This window comes from Ceratotherium simum, chromosome 3 (assembly GCF_057802395.1).
Source record: "Ceratotherium simum simum isolate JZ-2026a chromosome 3, ASM5780239v1, whole genome shotgun sequence".
Taxonomy (NCBI): Eukaryota; Metazoa; Chordata; class Mammalia; order Perissodactyla; family Rhinocerotidae; genus Ceratotherium; species Ceratotherium simum.
In genome coordinates, this window is record NC_141902.1 from 75,626,873 (window position 1) to 75,643,204 (window position 16,332).

The 16,332-nt window shown below is 52.3% G+C and overlaps 1 protein-coding gene and 4 non-coding genes across 5 annotated transcripts in view; all 5 read right to left on the reverse strand.

Annotated features, from left to right (window-relative positions):
• The window catches only part of SNRPN (small nuclear ribonucleoprotein polypeptide N), a 118,676-nt gene that overhangs the window by 7,843 nt on the left and 94,501 nt on the right, over positions 1–16,332 (reverse strand). Inside the window, exons 12-16 of the transcript XR_015551603.1 lie at positions 10,953–11,337; positions 8,251–8,385; positions 5,566–5,700; positions 2,888–3,022; positions 207–341 (exon numbers count right to left, since the gene is read on the reverse strand). The gene's annotated coding sequence lies outside the window, so the exon portion shown is untranslated. The remainder of the gene's footprint in view (positions 1–206; positions 342–2,887; positions 3,023–5,565; positions 5,701–8,250; positions 8,386–10,952; positions 11,338–16,332) is intronic.
• LOC147917641 (small nucleolar RNA SNORD116) lies at positions 2,549–2,641 on the reverse strand. Its single transcript, XR_015551783.1, has one exon. It is a non-coding gene; the product is annotated as a small nucleolar RNA SNORD116 (small nucleolar RNA).
• On the reverse strand, positions 5,230–5,323 carry LOC147917642 (small nucleolar RNA SNORD116). Its single transcript, XR_015551787.1, has one exon. It is a non-coding gene; the product is annotated as a small nucleolar RNA SNORD116 (small nucleolar RNA).
• On the reverse strand, positions 7,910–8,002 carry LOC147917643 (small nucleolar RNA SNORD116). The gene has a single exon (XR_015551784.1). It is a non-coding gene; the product is annotated as a small nucleolar RNA SNORD116 (small nucleolar RNA).
• Positions 10,612–10,705, reverse strand: LOC147917644 (small nucleolar RNA SNORD116). The gene has a single exon (XR_015551775.1). It is a non-coding gene; the product is annotated as a small nucleolar RNA SNORD116 (small nucleolar RNA).

Genomic DNA, 16,332 nt, shown 5'->3' on the forward strand with positions numbered 1-16,332 from the left:
GGCCGGCTCAGCGGGTGAGCCCATCGCCTCAGAGTCCGCCAGCAGCCTGGAGAATCGAGAGCCTGGCCACCGGGCGAGAGGAACAGTCGATCCACCCTTAGAGCACGAGCCCGCATGCCACTGGGGACACGCGGACAGACAGCCTCTAAGGCAGGTCCACGAGAGCCTAGGGCCGAAGGCAGAACTGGCGACAACGTAAGGCTTACCGTCCTGAGCCACCCACGGGCACCGTGCGCATCCTGGGCCACACTACTTCCGCCGTTCCCTCGCACCTCGGCTCATCAAAGGACACGAAGGTCTTCTCTCGGTGGCCGGCAGCGAGCTTCGCACGGCACTTGCACCTGACAAGTGTAGAGACATCACACGCCTGCTTGAGAAACGTACCCAGGTGGTCAGATAACAAGATCCAGGCCAAAGTTTCCCCCGGGGTCACCTGCCATCTGCTTGTCCTCTACCTCTATCCCTTACGGGTGACTGAAGGCGTGTGTGATACCACGAGTGGAGGCAGGCATGCGGGATTGGGCGTGCGCGCGTGCGCCCGTGCGTGTGTGTTCGTGTGCGGAGACCTCGGCACCTGAAAAAGCATGCCGTCCGCACAGACGCCTGGCCTCGTGCCCCACCACCCGATGCAGGACACCGGTGACTTCCAAAGCGGGAACGCCAACTTTGACCTCTAGAGGCTGCTCAAATTGGCCACGAGCTCCCTCTCTGAGAACCACTCCTTCTGAGCAAAGGGCACCGAGAAGCTACAGACAGCCTCACGCCGACCGTGGATGTGATGTCAACGTGGACATCGTGTCCCCACGAGCCGCCTCAGGTGAACCGCACGTGACGGAAATGCGGCTGCCACCAGAACAAAATGACTGACAGGAAAGCTGGCCGCACGGGGACACGGGCAGCAGAACACAAGCAGCCCGTCTTCAACTGAAGTGGCCAAACGACTTCAGACCGGGCTCCGGTTTGGCCTCACTAAGCCCAAAGGCCCTCGGCGGGCCGGCGGGAGACCCCACTAGAACGGGTGGTCTTCAGCCACCATGACCCAGGGTAAAACCCGACTCAAACCACAGCAAACTCCCGCCCGGGCACCTGGCATTTCCACAGCCAGCGGGTTGCCGGCTGGCCTGCTGGCCTTCTAGGAAACGTTCAAGCCCGTGCCTGCCTGGTCCAAACAAGAAGCATCCTCACGCCTGCAAAACAAGTCCCCCTCGTTGGAGCCCCCAACACTGCGGCTGCACGAGGGGCAGGGAGCCTCACGCGGGACGGCCCTAAGGGAATTCTGACTGTGCATGAGTCGACCCCATCCCATTCAACCTCTGACCCCTTCCCTTTGGCCCCCTGACACCACAGACGATCTCACAGAGAGGACAAACGCTTCCTCCACGAAGACAAGACAAACAAGCAAACGAGGACACAGTTCCCACACAAGGAGACGTGGTCCTCCTCCACGCTAGACGTCTGTCCCCGGGGCAGGGCGCCTAGGATCGCAGCACTCTCGGTCTCGGCCACGCCCACAGGCTTCCACAGAGGAATCCTAACCCCTCCCAGGAGGATGTCAGCCACCCGGGCCAGGAAAAGCAAACTCTCCTGGAGTAACGCTTTCACCTTGGAAGCTCCGTGCCCGAGGGGGCAAAGGGGCAGACAGCACGTTCGCCTAAGCAATCTGGAGCAGAGGTGGCTGGCGGGCAGTCGTGGGCCTCTCGATCTCTTCAAGGCACCAGGAAGAGGACCACTGGGCGCCACTCCTCAGGAAGTGAGATGCCATCTACCCTAAAGGTCCTCTACCGCAGCGCATCCTCACGGACCCGAAGCCTTCCCTGGCAGGCACCAGGCGGCAGCCCCTTAGGGCCCAACGGCACCCCTGGCAAGCCCACGGCAGAGGTTGGAACACAACCAGGCGGTACAGCCTACGGAAGCCCGTGGAATCACGCTACGACCGGTCCTCTCCGTGCCCTACCCTCCCTGTCCACCGCGTCAGCCACCACAGTGTCTTGATGTCAGTGCTGGGTCCACATCGCAGCCGATCTTGGGCCCCCTTTGTGTCGACCGGGTGACGAGGTGCAACACAAGAGCTGCCAACGGCAGCGCTGGGGCCTAGTTCCTCGGACCCCGCCCCCAAACCCACGGGCCGATCAAACCTCCTCACCGAGCAGCAAGGCAAGAACAGCTACTGCTACTTGCCTGGCCGAAACAGGGGCTCTGACCAGAAACCAGGGAAGAGTCTGCTGTTCGCCTTCGAGACACAGACCCCCAGGGGCTACGTCTCAAGCCAGAACCTGGCCAACACATACTCCCTGCCGGGAACTCCCTGGGCCTGTGGCAACGCCACCCTCTCCGACTCTAAAACTGGGATGCCACCGGGCCGCCACGCCAGCGGCGGCTGGCCATTCGACCAAGCCCCTCCGATCCGTGAACGCCCAACTAAAGCGGTCAAACTACTGATGCAAAGACGGGAGACTCTAGGATGCTGACGCCCTGGTGGTGGCTGCACGAGTGTGATCAACGAGGAGCTGTCCCTCACTCCTGTCAACCTTGGGGAAGACAAGGTGCCGGACCTCAGTTTCGATGAGAACGACGGTAGTGAGTTCTCACTCATTGTGTTCAGATTTCCAAGGAATGCATTTGAGGGAGTCATCATCGATCCGAGCACCTTCTGGGCAGCTGGAAGTTGTCGCAAGGGAGGCTGGGTGGCGCAGCGGGTGAGCCCATCACCTCAGAGGCCGCCAGCAGCCTGGAGAATCCAGGATCCAAGCCAACGAGCAAGGGGAACTCTCCATCCACCCTTAGGCGTGACCCGCATGCCCCTGGGGACACGCGGACAAGAAGCCTCTAAGGCCGCTCCACGAATCCTAAAGCCAATGGCATCAGCTGGGTGCAAAGGAATTCTTACCGTCCTAAGCGATCCACCGGCCCGGCGCGCACCGTGAGCCACACCTCTCCCGGGATTCCCTCTCATCTCCGCTCAACAGAGGACAGGCAGCTCTTCTCTTCTTGGTCGACGGCAAGCTTTGCACGGAGATTCCACCTGAGAAGTGCAGACAAATCACACGGCTGCTTGAGAAACGTAGCCAGGGTCTTAGGGAACAAGATCCAGGCCAAGGATTCCCCCGGGGCAAGCCCTGCATCTTCCTGCCCTCTCCCTCTTTCCCTCAGCCACGACGGAAGGTGTGTGTGTGTGACACCACGAGGGCGGGACGGTGTGCAGCTAGGTGCGTGTGCGTGTCTTGGTGCGGAGGCCGAAGCCCCTGAAAAAGCTCGTCTTCCGCACAGACCCCTGGCCTCAGGCCTGCCACACGACGGCGGAGGACCGGTGACTTCCCAAGCAGCGCCAACTTTCACCCCTAGTGGTCACGCGGCTGACCTCAAGGACAGGCTGCTCCACTAGGCCACAGACTCCCTCTGTCACAGCCACTCCTTCTGACCAACGGAAAAGCGAGGCGCTAGCAGGCACACGCTCCGCCCGATTGCGGATGCTAAGGCTAGGTGGACCTTGGGTCCCATAAGCCGCCCCACGTGAACCGCACTTGAGGAGCGCGGTGGCCACCGCCATAACTAAACCGCAGACTCGAGGGCCTCCACCACGGGGACACGGGCTATAGGGAAGAAGCAGCCCATCTCAATCTGAATCGGCCCAGCCACTTCAGGCCAGGTACCTCTTCGACCTAACTAATACGAAATGCCCACCGCGGGCCAGCGGGAAAAGCGCCGGGAGGTGGTGGTCTACGGCCACCATGACCCACGCTAAAACCCGACTGAACCTCGAGCAAATTCCCATCCAGGGACCTGGCATTTCCACAGCCGACCGCTCTTTGGAACCTGGCCTTTCGGGAATGGGTCAACACACGGCTGCCCCGTCCAAAGGAGCATCCCCAGGCCTTCAAAACAAGTCCCCCAAGAGGTGCCTGGAACACTACACACACATCGGGGAGAAGTGAGCCTCAGGGAGGTCAGCCATGCAGGAACTGTGACTTTGCCTAACTCGACCCATCAGCTTCAACCGTTGGCGCCTTCTTGACACCTGTTACACCACAAACCACCTCCCACGGCTCAAAGGCTGGCTTCACCCAGGAAGACAAGAGCAAGACTTAAACTAGGACACGTATTCCACGCAGGAGGCGTGGGCGTTTCCCAACTACGTCTCTCCGTGGCAGTGCCCCTCGGGTCACAGCAACCCCCCCCGTCTCTGGCACGCCCACGGGCTTCCACAGATACGACTAAAGTCCTCCGAGGAGGAATGATCCAACTGTGCCAGGAAAAGTGGACCAGCCTGGGGTACACTTTCTCCTTGCAAACTCCGTGCCCAAGATCAGAGGGCAGAGGATCAGAGACAACCTTCGCCTAGGGACTCGATGAGCAGCGGTGGCGGCCCGCAGTCCCGAGCCAGTGGCCCTCTTCAAGGGACCAGGAAGGGAACCATTTGGCGCCACCACTCTGGAACAGACATGCCACCCACCACAAGGGTCACCTACCACAGTGCATACACACGGGCCGCAAGCCTTCTCTGAGTGCGCACCAAGTGGCAGCCCCGTCAGAGCCAGGACACATCCTGACAAGCCCATGGCGGCACTTGGAACACAACGAGACAGTCCGTCCCCTGGAAGCCCATGGCATCACACTAGGACCTGTCCTCTCTGTGCCCTTCCCCCCACCGTACAAGCCATCAGCCAGCACAGTGTCTTGACACAAGCGTGAGGTGCCTAGCACAGTCCACCTTTGGGCGCCTTTGTGAGGCTCGGGCGAGTGGGTCACGTAGAGGAACTCCACCTGCAGGACCGCAGCCTTAACCTGAACTCTGCCGCCTGCCCCAAACCCCGACGGACGCTCCGGTTGCCTCACCAAGCCAAAAGGCAGTGAAGGGTAATGTCTCCCTGTCTGGCCGGGGCCTCCCTCCAGACCCCACGGGACCTTCTGCTGTCCAGCTCTGAGCCGCACACCCCCCAGGGGTTTCGTCTGAAGCGGGAACCAGGCCCACACAGACACAACGCCGTGAGCTCACGGGGCCTATGCCAGCGCCGACTTCTAACCCTAGGATGCGAGCTGGCAGCCACGCCGTCGCGAGCCAGGCCATTCACCCAGGACCTCCGATTGACGGACACCCAGCGAATGCGGAGAAAGGAACGACCCCAAGGCGAGAGGCTCCCAAGCGCTGGCGCCCTGGGCTGGTGTTTGGACGAGTGTGAGCAAGGGGAAGCTGTCCCTCACTCCTGCCGTCCCTGGGGAAGACAACGTGCTGGACCTCAGTTTCGATGAGAACGACGGTAGTGAGGTCTCACTCATTTTGTTCAGATTTTCCAAGGAATGCATATGAGGGAGTCATCATCGAGCCGAGCACATTCTGGGAACCTGGAACAATTAAGAGGACAGGCTGGCGGCTCAGCGGGTGAGCCCATCGCCTCAGAGTCCGCCAGCAGCCTGGAGAATCCAGAGCCAAGCCACCGGCGAGAGGAACAGTCGATCCACCCTTAGAGCACGAGCCCGCATGCCACTGGGGACACGCGGACAGACAGCCTCTAAGGCAGGTCCACGAGCCTAGGGCGAAGGCAGAACTGGCGACAACGTAAGGCTTACCGTCCTGAGCCACCCACGGGCACCGTGCGCATCCTGGGCCACACTACTTCCGCCGTTCCCTCGCACCTCGGCTCATCAAAGGACACGAAGGTCTTCTCTCGGTGGCCGGCAGCGAGCTTCGCACGGCACTTGCACCTGACAAGTGTAGAGACATCACACGCCTGCTTGAGAAACGTACCCAGGTGGTCAGATAACAAGATCCAGGCCAAAGTTTCCCCCGGGGTCACCTGCCATCTGCTTGTCCTCTACCTCTATCCCTTACGGGTGACTGAAGGCGTGTGTGATACCACGAGTGGAGGCAGGTATGCAGGACTGGGCGTGCGCGCGTGCGCCCGTGCGTGTGTGTTCGTGTGCGGAGACCTCGGCACCTGAAAAAGCATGCCGTCCGCACAGACGCCTGGCCTCGTGCCCCACCACCCGATGCAGGACACCGGTGACTTCCAAAGCGGGAACGCCAACTTTGACCTCTAGAGGCTGCTCAAATTGGCCACGAGCTCCCTCTCTGAGAACCACTCCTTCTGAGCAAAGGGCACCGAGAAGCTACAGACAGCCTCACGCCGACCGTGGATGTGATGTCAACGTGGACATCGTGTCCCCACGAGCCGCCTCAGGTGAACCGCACGTGACGGAAATGCGGCTGCCACCAGAACAAAATGACTGACAGGAAAGCTGGCCGCACGGGGACACGGGCAGCAGAACACAAGCAGCCCGTCTTCAACTGAAGTGGCCAAACGACTTCAGACCGGGCTCCGGTTTGGCCTCACTAAGCCCAAAGGCCCTCGGCGGGCCGGCGGGAGACCCCACTAGAACGGGTGGTCTTCAGCCACCATGACCCAGGGTAAAACCCGACTCAAACCACAGCAAACTCCCGCCCGGGCACCTGGCATTTCCACAGCCAGCGGGTTGCCGGCTGGCCTGCTGGCCTTCTAGGAAACGTTCAAGCCCGTGCCTGCCTGGTCCAAACAAGAAGCATCCTCACGCCTGCAAAACAAGTCCCCCTCGTTGGAGCCCCCAACACTGCGGCTGCACGAGGGGCAGGGAGCCTCACGCGGGACGGCCCTAAGGGAATTCTGACTGTGCATGAGTCGACCCCATCCCATTCAACCTCTGACCCCTTCCCTTTGGCCCCCTGACACCACAGACGATCTCACAGAGAGGACAAACGCTTCCTCCACGAAGACAAGACAAACAAGCAAACGAGGACACAGTTCCCACACAAGGAGACGTGGTCCTCCTCCACGCTAGACGTCTGTCCCCGGGGCAGGGCGCCTAGGATCGCAGCACTCTCGGTCTCGGCCACGCCCACAGGCTTCCACAGAGGAATCCTAACCCCTGCCAGGAGGATGTCAGCCACCCGGGCCAGGAAAAGCAAACTCTCCTGGAGTAACGCTTTCACCTTGGAAGCTCCGTGCCCGAGGGGGCAAAGGGGCAGACAGCACGTTCGCCTAAGCAATCTGGAGCAGAGGTGGCTGGCGGGCAGTCGTGGGCCTCTCGATCTCTTCAAGGCACCAGGAAGAGAACCACTGAGCGCCACTCCTCAGGAAGTGAGATGCCATCTACCCTAAAGGTCCTCTACCGCAGCGCATCCTCACGGACCCCGAAGCCTTCCCTGGCAGGCACCAGGCGGCAGCCCCCTTAGGGCCCAACGGCACCCCTGGCAAGCCCACGGCAGAGGTTGGAACACAACCAGGCGGTACAGCCTACGGAAGCCCGTGGAATCACGCTACGACCGGTCCTCTCCGTGCCCTACCCTCCCTGTCCACCGCGTCAGCCACCACAGTGTCTTGATGTCAGTGCTGGGTCCACATCGCAGCCGATCTTGGGCCCCCTTTGTGTCGACCGGGTGACGAGGTGCAACACAAGAGCTGCCAACGGCAGCGCTGGGGCCTAGTTCCTCGGACCCCGCCCCCAAACCCACGGGCCGATCAAACCTCCTCACCGAGCAGCAAGGCAAGAACAGCTACTGCTACTTGCCTGGCCGAAACAGGGGCTCTGACCAGAAACCAGGGAAGAGTCTGCTGTTCGCCTTCGAGACACAGACCCCCAGGGGCTACGTCTCAAGCCAGAACCTGGCCAACACATACTCCCTGCCGGGAACTCCCTGGGCCTGTGGCAACGCCACCCTCTCCGACTCTAAAACTGGGATGCCACCGGGCCGCCACGCCAGCGGCGGCTGGCCATTCGACCAAGCCCCTCCGATCCGTGAACGCCCAACTAAAGCGGTCAAACTACTGATGCAAAGACGGGAGACTCTAGGATGCTGACGCCCTGGTGGTGGCTGCACGAGTGTGATCAACGAGGAGCTGTCCCTCACTCCTGTCAACCTTGGGGAAGACAAGGTGCCGGACCTCAGTTTCGATGAGAACGACGGTAGTGAGTTCTCACTCATTGTGTTCAGATTTCCAAGGAATGCATTTGAGGGAGTCATCATCGATCCGAGCACCTTCTGGGCAGCTGGAAGTTGTCGCAAGGGAGGCTGGGTGGCGCAGCGGGTGAGCCCATCACCTCAGAGGCCGCCAGCAGCCTGGAGAATCCAGGATCCAAGCCAACGAGCAAGGGGAACTCTCCATCCACCCTTAGAGCGTGACCCCGCATGCCCCTGGGGACACGCGGACAAGAAGCCTCTAAGGCCGCTCCACGAATCCTAAAGCCAATGGCATCAGCTGGGTGCAAAGGAATTCTTACCGTCCTAAGCGATCCACGGGGCCGGCGCGCACCGTGAGCCACACCTCTCCCGGGATTCCCTCTCATCTCCGCTCAACAGAGGACAGGCAGCTCTTCTCTTCTTGGTCGACGGCAAGCTTTGCACGGAGATTCCACCTGAGAAGTGCAGACAAATCACACGGCTGCTTGAGAAACGTAGCCAGGGTCTTAGGGAACAAGATCCAGGCCAAGGATTCCCCCGGGGCAAGCCCTGCATCTTCCTGCCCTCTCCCTCTTTCCCTCAGCCACGACGGAAGGTGTGTGTGTGTGACACCACGAGGGCGGGACGGTGTGCAGCTAGGTGCGTGTGCGTGTCTTCGGGTGCGGAGGCCGAAGCCCCTGAAAAAGCTCGTCTTCCGCACAGACCCCTGGCCTCAGGCCTGCCACACGACGGCAGCGGAGGACCGGTGACTTCCCAAGAAACGACGCCAACTTTGACCCCTACTGGTCAGGCGGCTGACCTCTAGGGCAGGCTGCTCCACTAGGCCACAGACTCCCTCTGTCACAGCCACTCCTTCTGACCAACGGAAAACGAGACGCTAGCAGGCACACGCTCCGCCCGATTGCGGATGCTAAGGCTAGGTGGACCTTGGGTCCCCGCAAGCCGCCCCACGTGAACCGCACTTGAGGGGAACGCAGTGGCCACCGCCATAACTAAACCGCAGACTCGAGGGCCTCCACCACGGGGACACGGGCTATAGGGAAGAAGCAGCCCATCTCAATCTGAATCGGCCCAGCCACTTCAGGCCAGGTACCTCTTCGACCTAACTAATACGAAATGCCCACCGCGGGCCAGCGGGAAAAGCGCCGGGAGGTGGTGGTCTACGGCCACCATGACCCACGCTAAAACCCGACTGAACCTCGAGCAAATTCCCATCCAGGGACCTGGCATTTCCACAGCCGACCGCTCTTTGGAACCTGGCCTTTCGGGAATGGGTCAACACACGGCTGCCCCGTCCAAAGGAGCATCCCCAGGCCTTCAAAACAAGTCCCCCAAGAGGTGCCTGGAACACTACACACACATCGGGGAGAAGTGAGCCTCAGGGAGGTCAGCCATGCAGGAACTGTGACTTTGCCTAACTCGACCCATCAGCTTCAACCGTTGACGCCTTCTTCGACACCTGTTACACCACAAACCACCTCCCACGGCTCAAAGGCTGGCTTCACCCAGGAAGACAAGAGCAAGACTTAAACTAGGACACGTATTCCACGCAAGGAGACGTGGACGTTTCCCAAGCTACACGTCTCTCCGTGGCAGTGCGCCTCGGGTCACAGCAACACCCCCCGTCTCTGGCACGCCCACGGGCTTCCACAGATACGACTAAAGTCCTCCGAGGAGGAATGATCCAACTGTGCCAGGAAAAGTGGACCAGCCTGGGGTACACTTTCTCCTTGCAAACTCCGTGCCCAAGATCAGAGGGCAGAGGATCAGAGACAACGTTCGCCTAGGGACTCGATGAGCAGCGGTGGCCGGCCCGCAGTCCCGAGCCAGTGGCCCTCTTCAAGGGACCAGGAAGGGAACCATTTGGCGCCACCACTCTGGAACAGACATGCCACCCACCACAAGGGTCACCTACCACAGTGCATACACACGGGCCCGCAAGCCTTCTCTGGTACGCACCAAGTGGCAGCCCCGTCAGAGCCAGGACACATCCCTGACAAGCCCATGACGGCACTTGGAACACAACGAGACAGTCCGTCCCCTGGAAGCCCATGGCATCACACTAGGACCTGTCCTCTCTGTGCCCTTCCCCCCACCGTACAAGCCATCAGCCAGCACAGTGTCTTGACACAAGCGTGAGGTGCCTAGCACAGTCCACCTTTGGGCGCCTTTGTGAGGCTCGGGCGAGTGGGTCACGTAGAGGAACTCCACCTGCAGGACCGCAGCCTTAACCTGAACTCTGCCGCCTGCCCCAAACCCCGACGGACGCTCCGGTTGCCTCACCAAGCCAAAAGGCAGTGAAGGGGTAATGGCTCCCTGTCTGGCCTGGGGCTCTCATCAGACACCACGGGAACTTCTGCTGTTCAGCTCTGAGACGCACACCCCCCAGGGGTTTCGTCTGAAGCGGGAACCAGGCCCACACAGACACAACGCCGTGAGCTCACGGGGCCTATGCCAGCGCCGACTTCTAACCCTAGGATGCGAGCTGGCAGCCACGCCGTGCGAGAGCCAGGCCATTCACCCAGGACCTCCGATTGACGGACACCCAACGAATGCGGAGAAAGGAACGACCCCAAGGCGAGAGGCTCCCAAACGCTGACGCCCTGGGCTGGTGTTTGGACGAGTGTGAGCAAGGGGAAGCTGTCCCTCACTCCTGCCGTCCCTGGGGAAGACAACGTGCTGGACCTCAGTTTCGATGAGAACGACGGTAGTGAGTTCTCACTCATTTTGTTCAGATTTTCCAAGGAATGCATATGAGGGAGTCATCATCGATCCGAGCACATTCTGGGAACCTGGAACAATTAAGAGGACAGGCTGGCCGGCTCAGCGGGTGAGCCCATCGCCTCAGAGTCCGCCAGCAGCCTGGAGAATCCAGAGCCAAGCCACCGAGCGAGAGGAACAGTCGATCCACCCTTAGAGCACGAGCCCGCATGCCACTGGGGACACGCGGACAGACAGCCTCTAAGGCAGGTCCACGAGAGCCTAGGGCCGAAGGCAGAACTGGCGACAACGTAAGGCTTACCGTCCTGAGCCACCCACGGGCACCGTGCGCATCCTGGGCCACACTACTTCCGCCGTTCCCTCGTAGCTCGCTCATACAGGACACTAACATCTTCTCTCAGTGGCGGGCAGCATGCTCTGTACAGAGTTCCACCGCAGAACTGTAGCGATATCACTTGGAATCTTGAGGAACATACTTAGGACAGACCCTGTAATGCTAAGTCGATATGCTCTGATTGCGCCATGAGGAGTCTTATGTGCATTTTCACTTTTGTATACTCCTTGTCCCATGTTAAACCTTTCAGTAATAGTGCCCATTTCCCATTCCTTTCCCGGTGAGCTTCATTTTATTGACTTCTGCAGACAGTCAGTCACGTACTTCTTCTTTCAAAGTATCATCTTCTCGCCTGGAACACAAGACTCTTTTGAAATACCCTCAAGTATTACATTAACATCGGCTTCAACAAACTTTATGGAGCACATTCATAAACGTTTTGATTTTTATCAATCATATATGATTTAATCTATTATCCATTCTTCAGCATGTCATTATTACAGAAAGTAAATGTAAATAATTCATCAGCGGAAGCAATTGGAATAGACGAAATGTCCTTCACCATTAAAGAAATTAACGAAGAACGTCCATAAATTTCACTTCATCAATATTAACTTATTTTGTGATTTACGGATACCATTTATACAATGAAAGAAGAGCACAAAGAATCTTATAAAATCATGTTCAAATTATATCTTTCATTAAGACATTTGGTTTCGAAACATATAATCAACTCTTTGACTCCACTAGAAAACAAATAACCCAGTTAATTGCTGTTAAATTATTTTAATATACATTTACCCAGAGAAGACACAGAAGTGACAATTAAGTCCATGGAAATATTCCCAATATCATTAGTGGTTTCAGACATCAAAAATCAAATGAGGAGTGACATCAGCATAACTGGCAGAGTAAGGAACTCCAAAAATCTGTCCCTCCATAAAATATTCACAACAAAAAACTGTCAAAATCTTGCAGAATTAATTTTTTTAAAATCTGGAATCTCACCAAGACATGACTGTAACCACAGGGGATCTCTTAATAAAAAAAAAAAATTGAATTTTTAAAAAAGGAACAATGTGCTGTTTAACTTCCCCTGATTCCATCTCTCACTCCCCAGCTCAGTGGCATTATTGAAAATAACAGTGCACGTTCCTAGTAATGGTACAGCAAATAAAAGGGACCTCATATCCAAATAACTGTGATTATTTATTTTGGTTTGTACATTGCCTCCCGAAAAGACTGCCTCAAAGACTTGCTTTTATTTCTCCTAATTCAGAACTCACTCAGTGTTATAGCAGCTAGATTGACCATGATTTATAGTGTTTGTTACTGCTGTCTGATGCAATGGATAACATCTGCAGAAAACAATAAACCAAAAACTTCATGAGGCAAGGTTGGGGAATGAGATTTTTTGTGGAATAATGGCTGTGGAGAAGATCCAGTGTGTTCCTAGGAATCTATAAGGGCAGTACAGATGCAGTGTTATGTGCATATTCAGGAAAGATGAGAAGCCCCTAAGCTCTCGTGTTTGGGTGAACTTGAGGCTCTTGGGAAGCAAAAACTGAGGCTAAGGGAAAGTTTAAGATGTCTGGTTGAGTGTTAAAGACATAGCGCAATATAGAGAGACTTTCTGCAAAGACATGGAGATTTTTTTGTTTTCAGGTTTTTTTAAGGAAATCTCTGCCAATTATCAGGTGATCACTGATTTAGTGGAACAGAGTCTTCAGTGGCCACACACTACAAACAACTTTTACAACAAAAAGCAACAACAAACCCAGCGAGTGGAGGATGATTTGATAACCAGAGTGCCACATTATGATATTCAAAATGTCCAATTTTCAACAAAAAAGTACGGGCATTCAAACAAACAAGAAAATATGTCCCACACACAGAGAAAAAACAAAGACAATCAAAAGAATCTCTCCCTCAGGAAGTCCAGGCATTGTACTCAATAGAGAAATTCTTTAAATCAGTTATTTTAAATATGTCCAAAGAGATATAATAAAATATATCTAAATAACTAAATAAATCCCACAAAAAAGGTCTCAGGAATTAGGGATATCAATAAAGAGACAGAAATTTTTCAAACGAAATCAAGTAGAAATTCTGGAGTTGAAAAGTACAATAACAGAAATAAAAAAAAAACTCACTGTAAGGGCACAATAGCAAATGTGAGCTAACAAAAAAAATTTAAGTTAAAGATAAAGCAATTGAAATTATTCAGTTAAAAGCATAAAAAAATATTTTAATGAACATAGCCTAAAAGTCCTGTGAGGGCACCACCAAGTGTATCAATATATGCATAATGAGAATCGCAGAATAAGAAACAAACAGAAAGCATATTTCAAATAATAACAGCCCAAACCTACCCAAAGTTGATGAAAAATGTTAAACTTATCTACACAATCAGACCAGTGAACTCCATGTAAGATAAACTCAAAGAGATCCATGTTGGGACACATCACAATGAACTTGTTGAAAGACAATGACAAAGAGAGAACTCTGAAAGCAGCAGTAGCATAAAAGCAAAAGCATAAAAATGATTCTCAATAAGATCAACAACTGGGGCCGGCCTGGTGGCATAGCAGTTAAGTTTGCACACTCCACTTCGGCGGCCTGGGGTTTGCAAGTGGGATCCCGGGTGCGGACCTATGCACCGCTTATCAAGCCATGCTGTGGCAGCATCCCATAAAAAGTGGAGGAAGATGGGCATGGATGTTAGCCCAGGGCCAATCTTGCTCAGCAAAAAAGAGGAGGATTGGCACAGATCTTAGCTCAGGGCTAATCTTCCTCAAAAAAAAAATAAATAAGTGGATAAAAAATTAGGATCAATAACTCATTTCTCATCAAAAAACACGGAGGCCAGAAGGCAGTATGTTGACACATCTGAAGTGCCAAACAAAAAGACATTCAACCAGGAATTCTTTATCTGACAAAAATTTCCTACGAAAATGAAGGAGAAATTAAGACATTCTCAAGATTAACAAAAAGTGAGAAAGATCTTTGATAGCAGACTGACCCTACAACAAACACCAAAGGGAGTCCTTCAATCTGAAATGAATGGACAATAGACAGTAACTTGAATCCATATCAAGAAGTAAATAAACCAGTAAAGTTAACTTCGTTGTTAGTGTCAAGTCAACTTCAACTCTTAGTGACCCTGTGCACAGCAGAGCAAAAGCCTGCCTAGTCTTTTTGTGCCATCCTCTCACCTTCTTGCACTACATCAGACAATGCTCCACTGCTATTCATAGGGTTTTCATGGCCAGTGTTTTTGGAAGTGGGTGGCCAGGTCCTGCTTGCTGGTCTGTACTAGTCTGGAAGCTCAGCTGAAACTGTGAATGACCACTATGAATGACCTGCTGGTATGTGAAATGCCAGCGACACAGCTTTCAGCATCACCGCAACACACAGCATCACAGTATGGCAATCAAAAGATAGGTGGTGTGGTTCCCCGACCAGGAAACAAACCTGGGCTGTGGCAGTGAGAGTGTCGAATCTTAGCCACTTGACCACCAGGGCTGGCTAAAGATAACTATGTAGGCATACATAAAAGCCAGGATTAATGTATTTTTTTGGTAACTTTTTCCTATCATATTTTTAAATAACTGCATAAAACAATAATTATAAGTCTGTGGTGAGGAGTCTATATGTATAAAGACATAATCTGTAATAATGACAACAAAAAGGGGAAATGGAGCAATATGGAAGCAAAGATTTTATATACTATTGAAATTAAACTGGTATTAATCTGAACTAGGTTGTTATAAATTAAGATGTTAACTGTTATCCTTAAGGCAACCACTAAGAAAATAACTCAAAAATATATAGAAAGAAACATGAAAATTTTAAAAAATAAAATGGTACACTCAATAATATCTATTTAAGAAAGCAATAATGGAGGAAATAAAACTAAAAACATATAAGACACATAGAGAAACTGAATAGCAAAGCAGCAGAAGCCCTTCTTTATCAGTAATTACATTAAATGCAAGTGATTTAAAATTTATAAGTAAAAGGCAGAGATTGGCAAAATGGACTAAAATACCTAATCCAACTAGACGTTTTCTATAAGAGACACACATTAGATTCAAAAACACATACTTGTTGAAAGTAAAAGCATGGAAAACATATTTCATACAGATAGTAACCTATAGAGAGCTGGAGCAACTATACTAATACCAGACAAAATAGTCTTTAAACAAACTTGATATGAGTCTATTATACATTGATAAAAGGGTCAATCCATTAGGAAGACATAGCAATTATAAACTTATACACATCCAAGCCCAAACTCCTAAAACATATGAGCAAAATTGTATAGAACTAAATGGAGAAATAGACAATTCTCCAATAATATTTGGATACTTCAATAATGAATAGAACTAGAAAAAAAGTCATTAAACAAATAGAAGATTTAAACAACACTATAAACCAACCACACCTTACAGACATATACAGAACACCATACCTAAAAGCAGTAGAATACACATTTTTCCTAAGTGTGTGTGAAACATTCTCCAGAATAGACCACATATAACACCCAAAATAAGTCTAAATAAATTTTAAACACTGAAATCATACAAAGTATGTTGACTGACTGCAACAGAATTAAATTAGAAATCAATAACAGACAAAAATTTACAAAATGCACACAAATGTGGAAATTAAGAAACATATTCCTAATAAACATTAAATCAAATAAAAAATCTTAAGGCAAATCATTAAATTCTTTGAGATGAATGAAAATGAAAACACAACATCCCAAAACTTGTGGGATGCCAAAAGCAGTACTCTGGGGAAAATTTTATAGCTGTTATCACCTATATCAAAAAAGAAGACAGATTTCCAATCAATAAGCTAAGCTTCCACCTTAGGAAACTGGAAAAAGAAGAGCAATCCAAACATAAAGAACAGAGAGAAAATAAAGATTAATGCAGAAGATAAAAATTAAAGATTAAAATAAGCATTTGGAAAAAAAATAATGTCAATGAAGCCAAAAACTGATTCTTGAAAAATTCAAAAAAAATCACAAAGCTTTACCTAGACTGACCAGAGGTAAAGATAAAAGACTCAACTTTCTAAAATTATGAATGAACACAGGGACATTACTATTGACTTCAAAGAAACAAAAAGGATTAGAAACAATTCTATGAACAAGTGTATACTAACAAATTAAACAATATAGATGTAATGGACCAATTCCAAAAAACATATAGACTATCAAAATAATTCAAAAAGAAATAGAAAATCTGAATAGATCTTGCTATGGTCTGAAAGTTAGTAGGTTGAGCCTTTGAGAAGTGCTTAAGTCATGAGGGTGGAGATATGAATGGGATTTGTT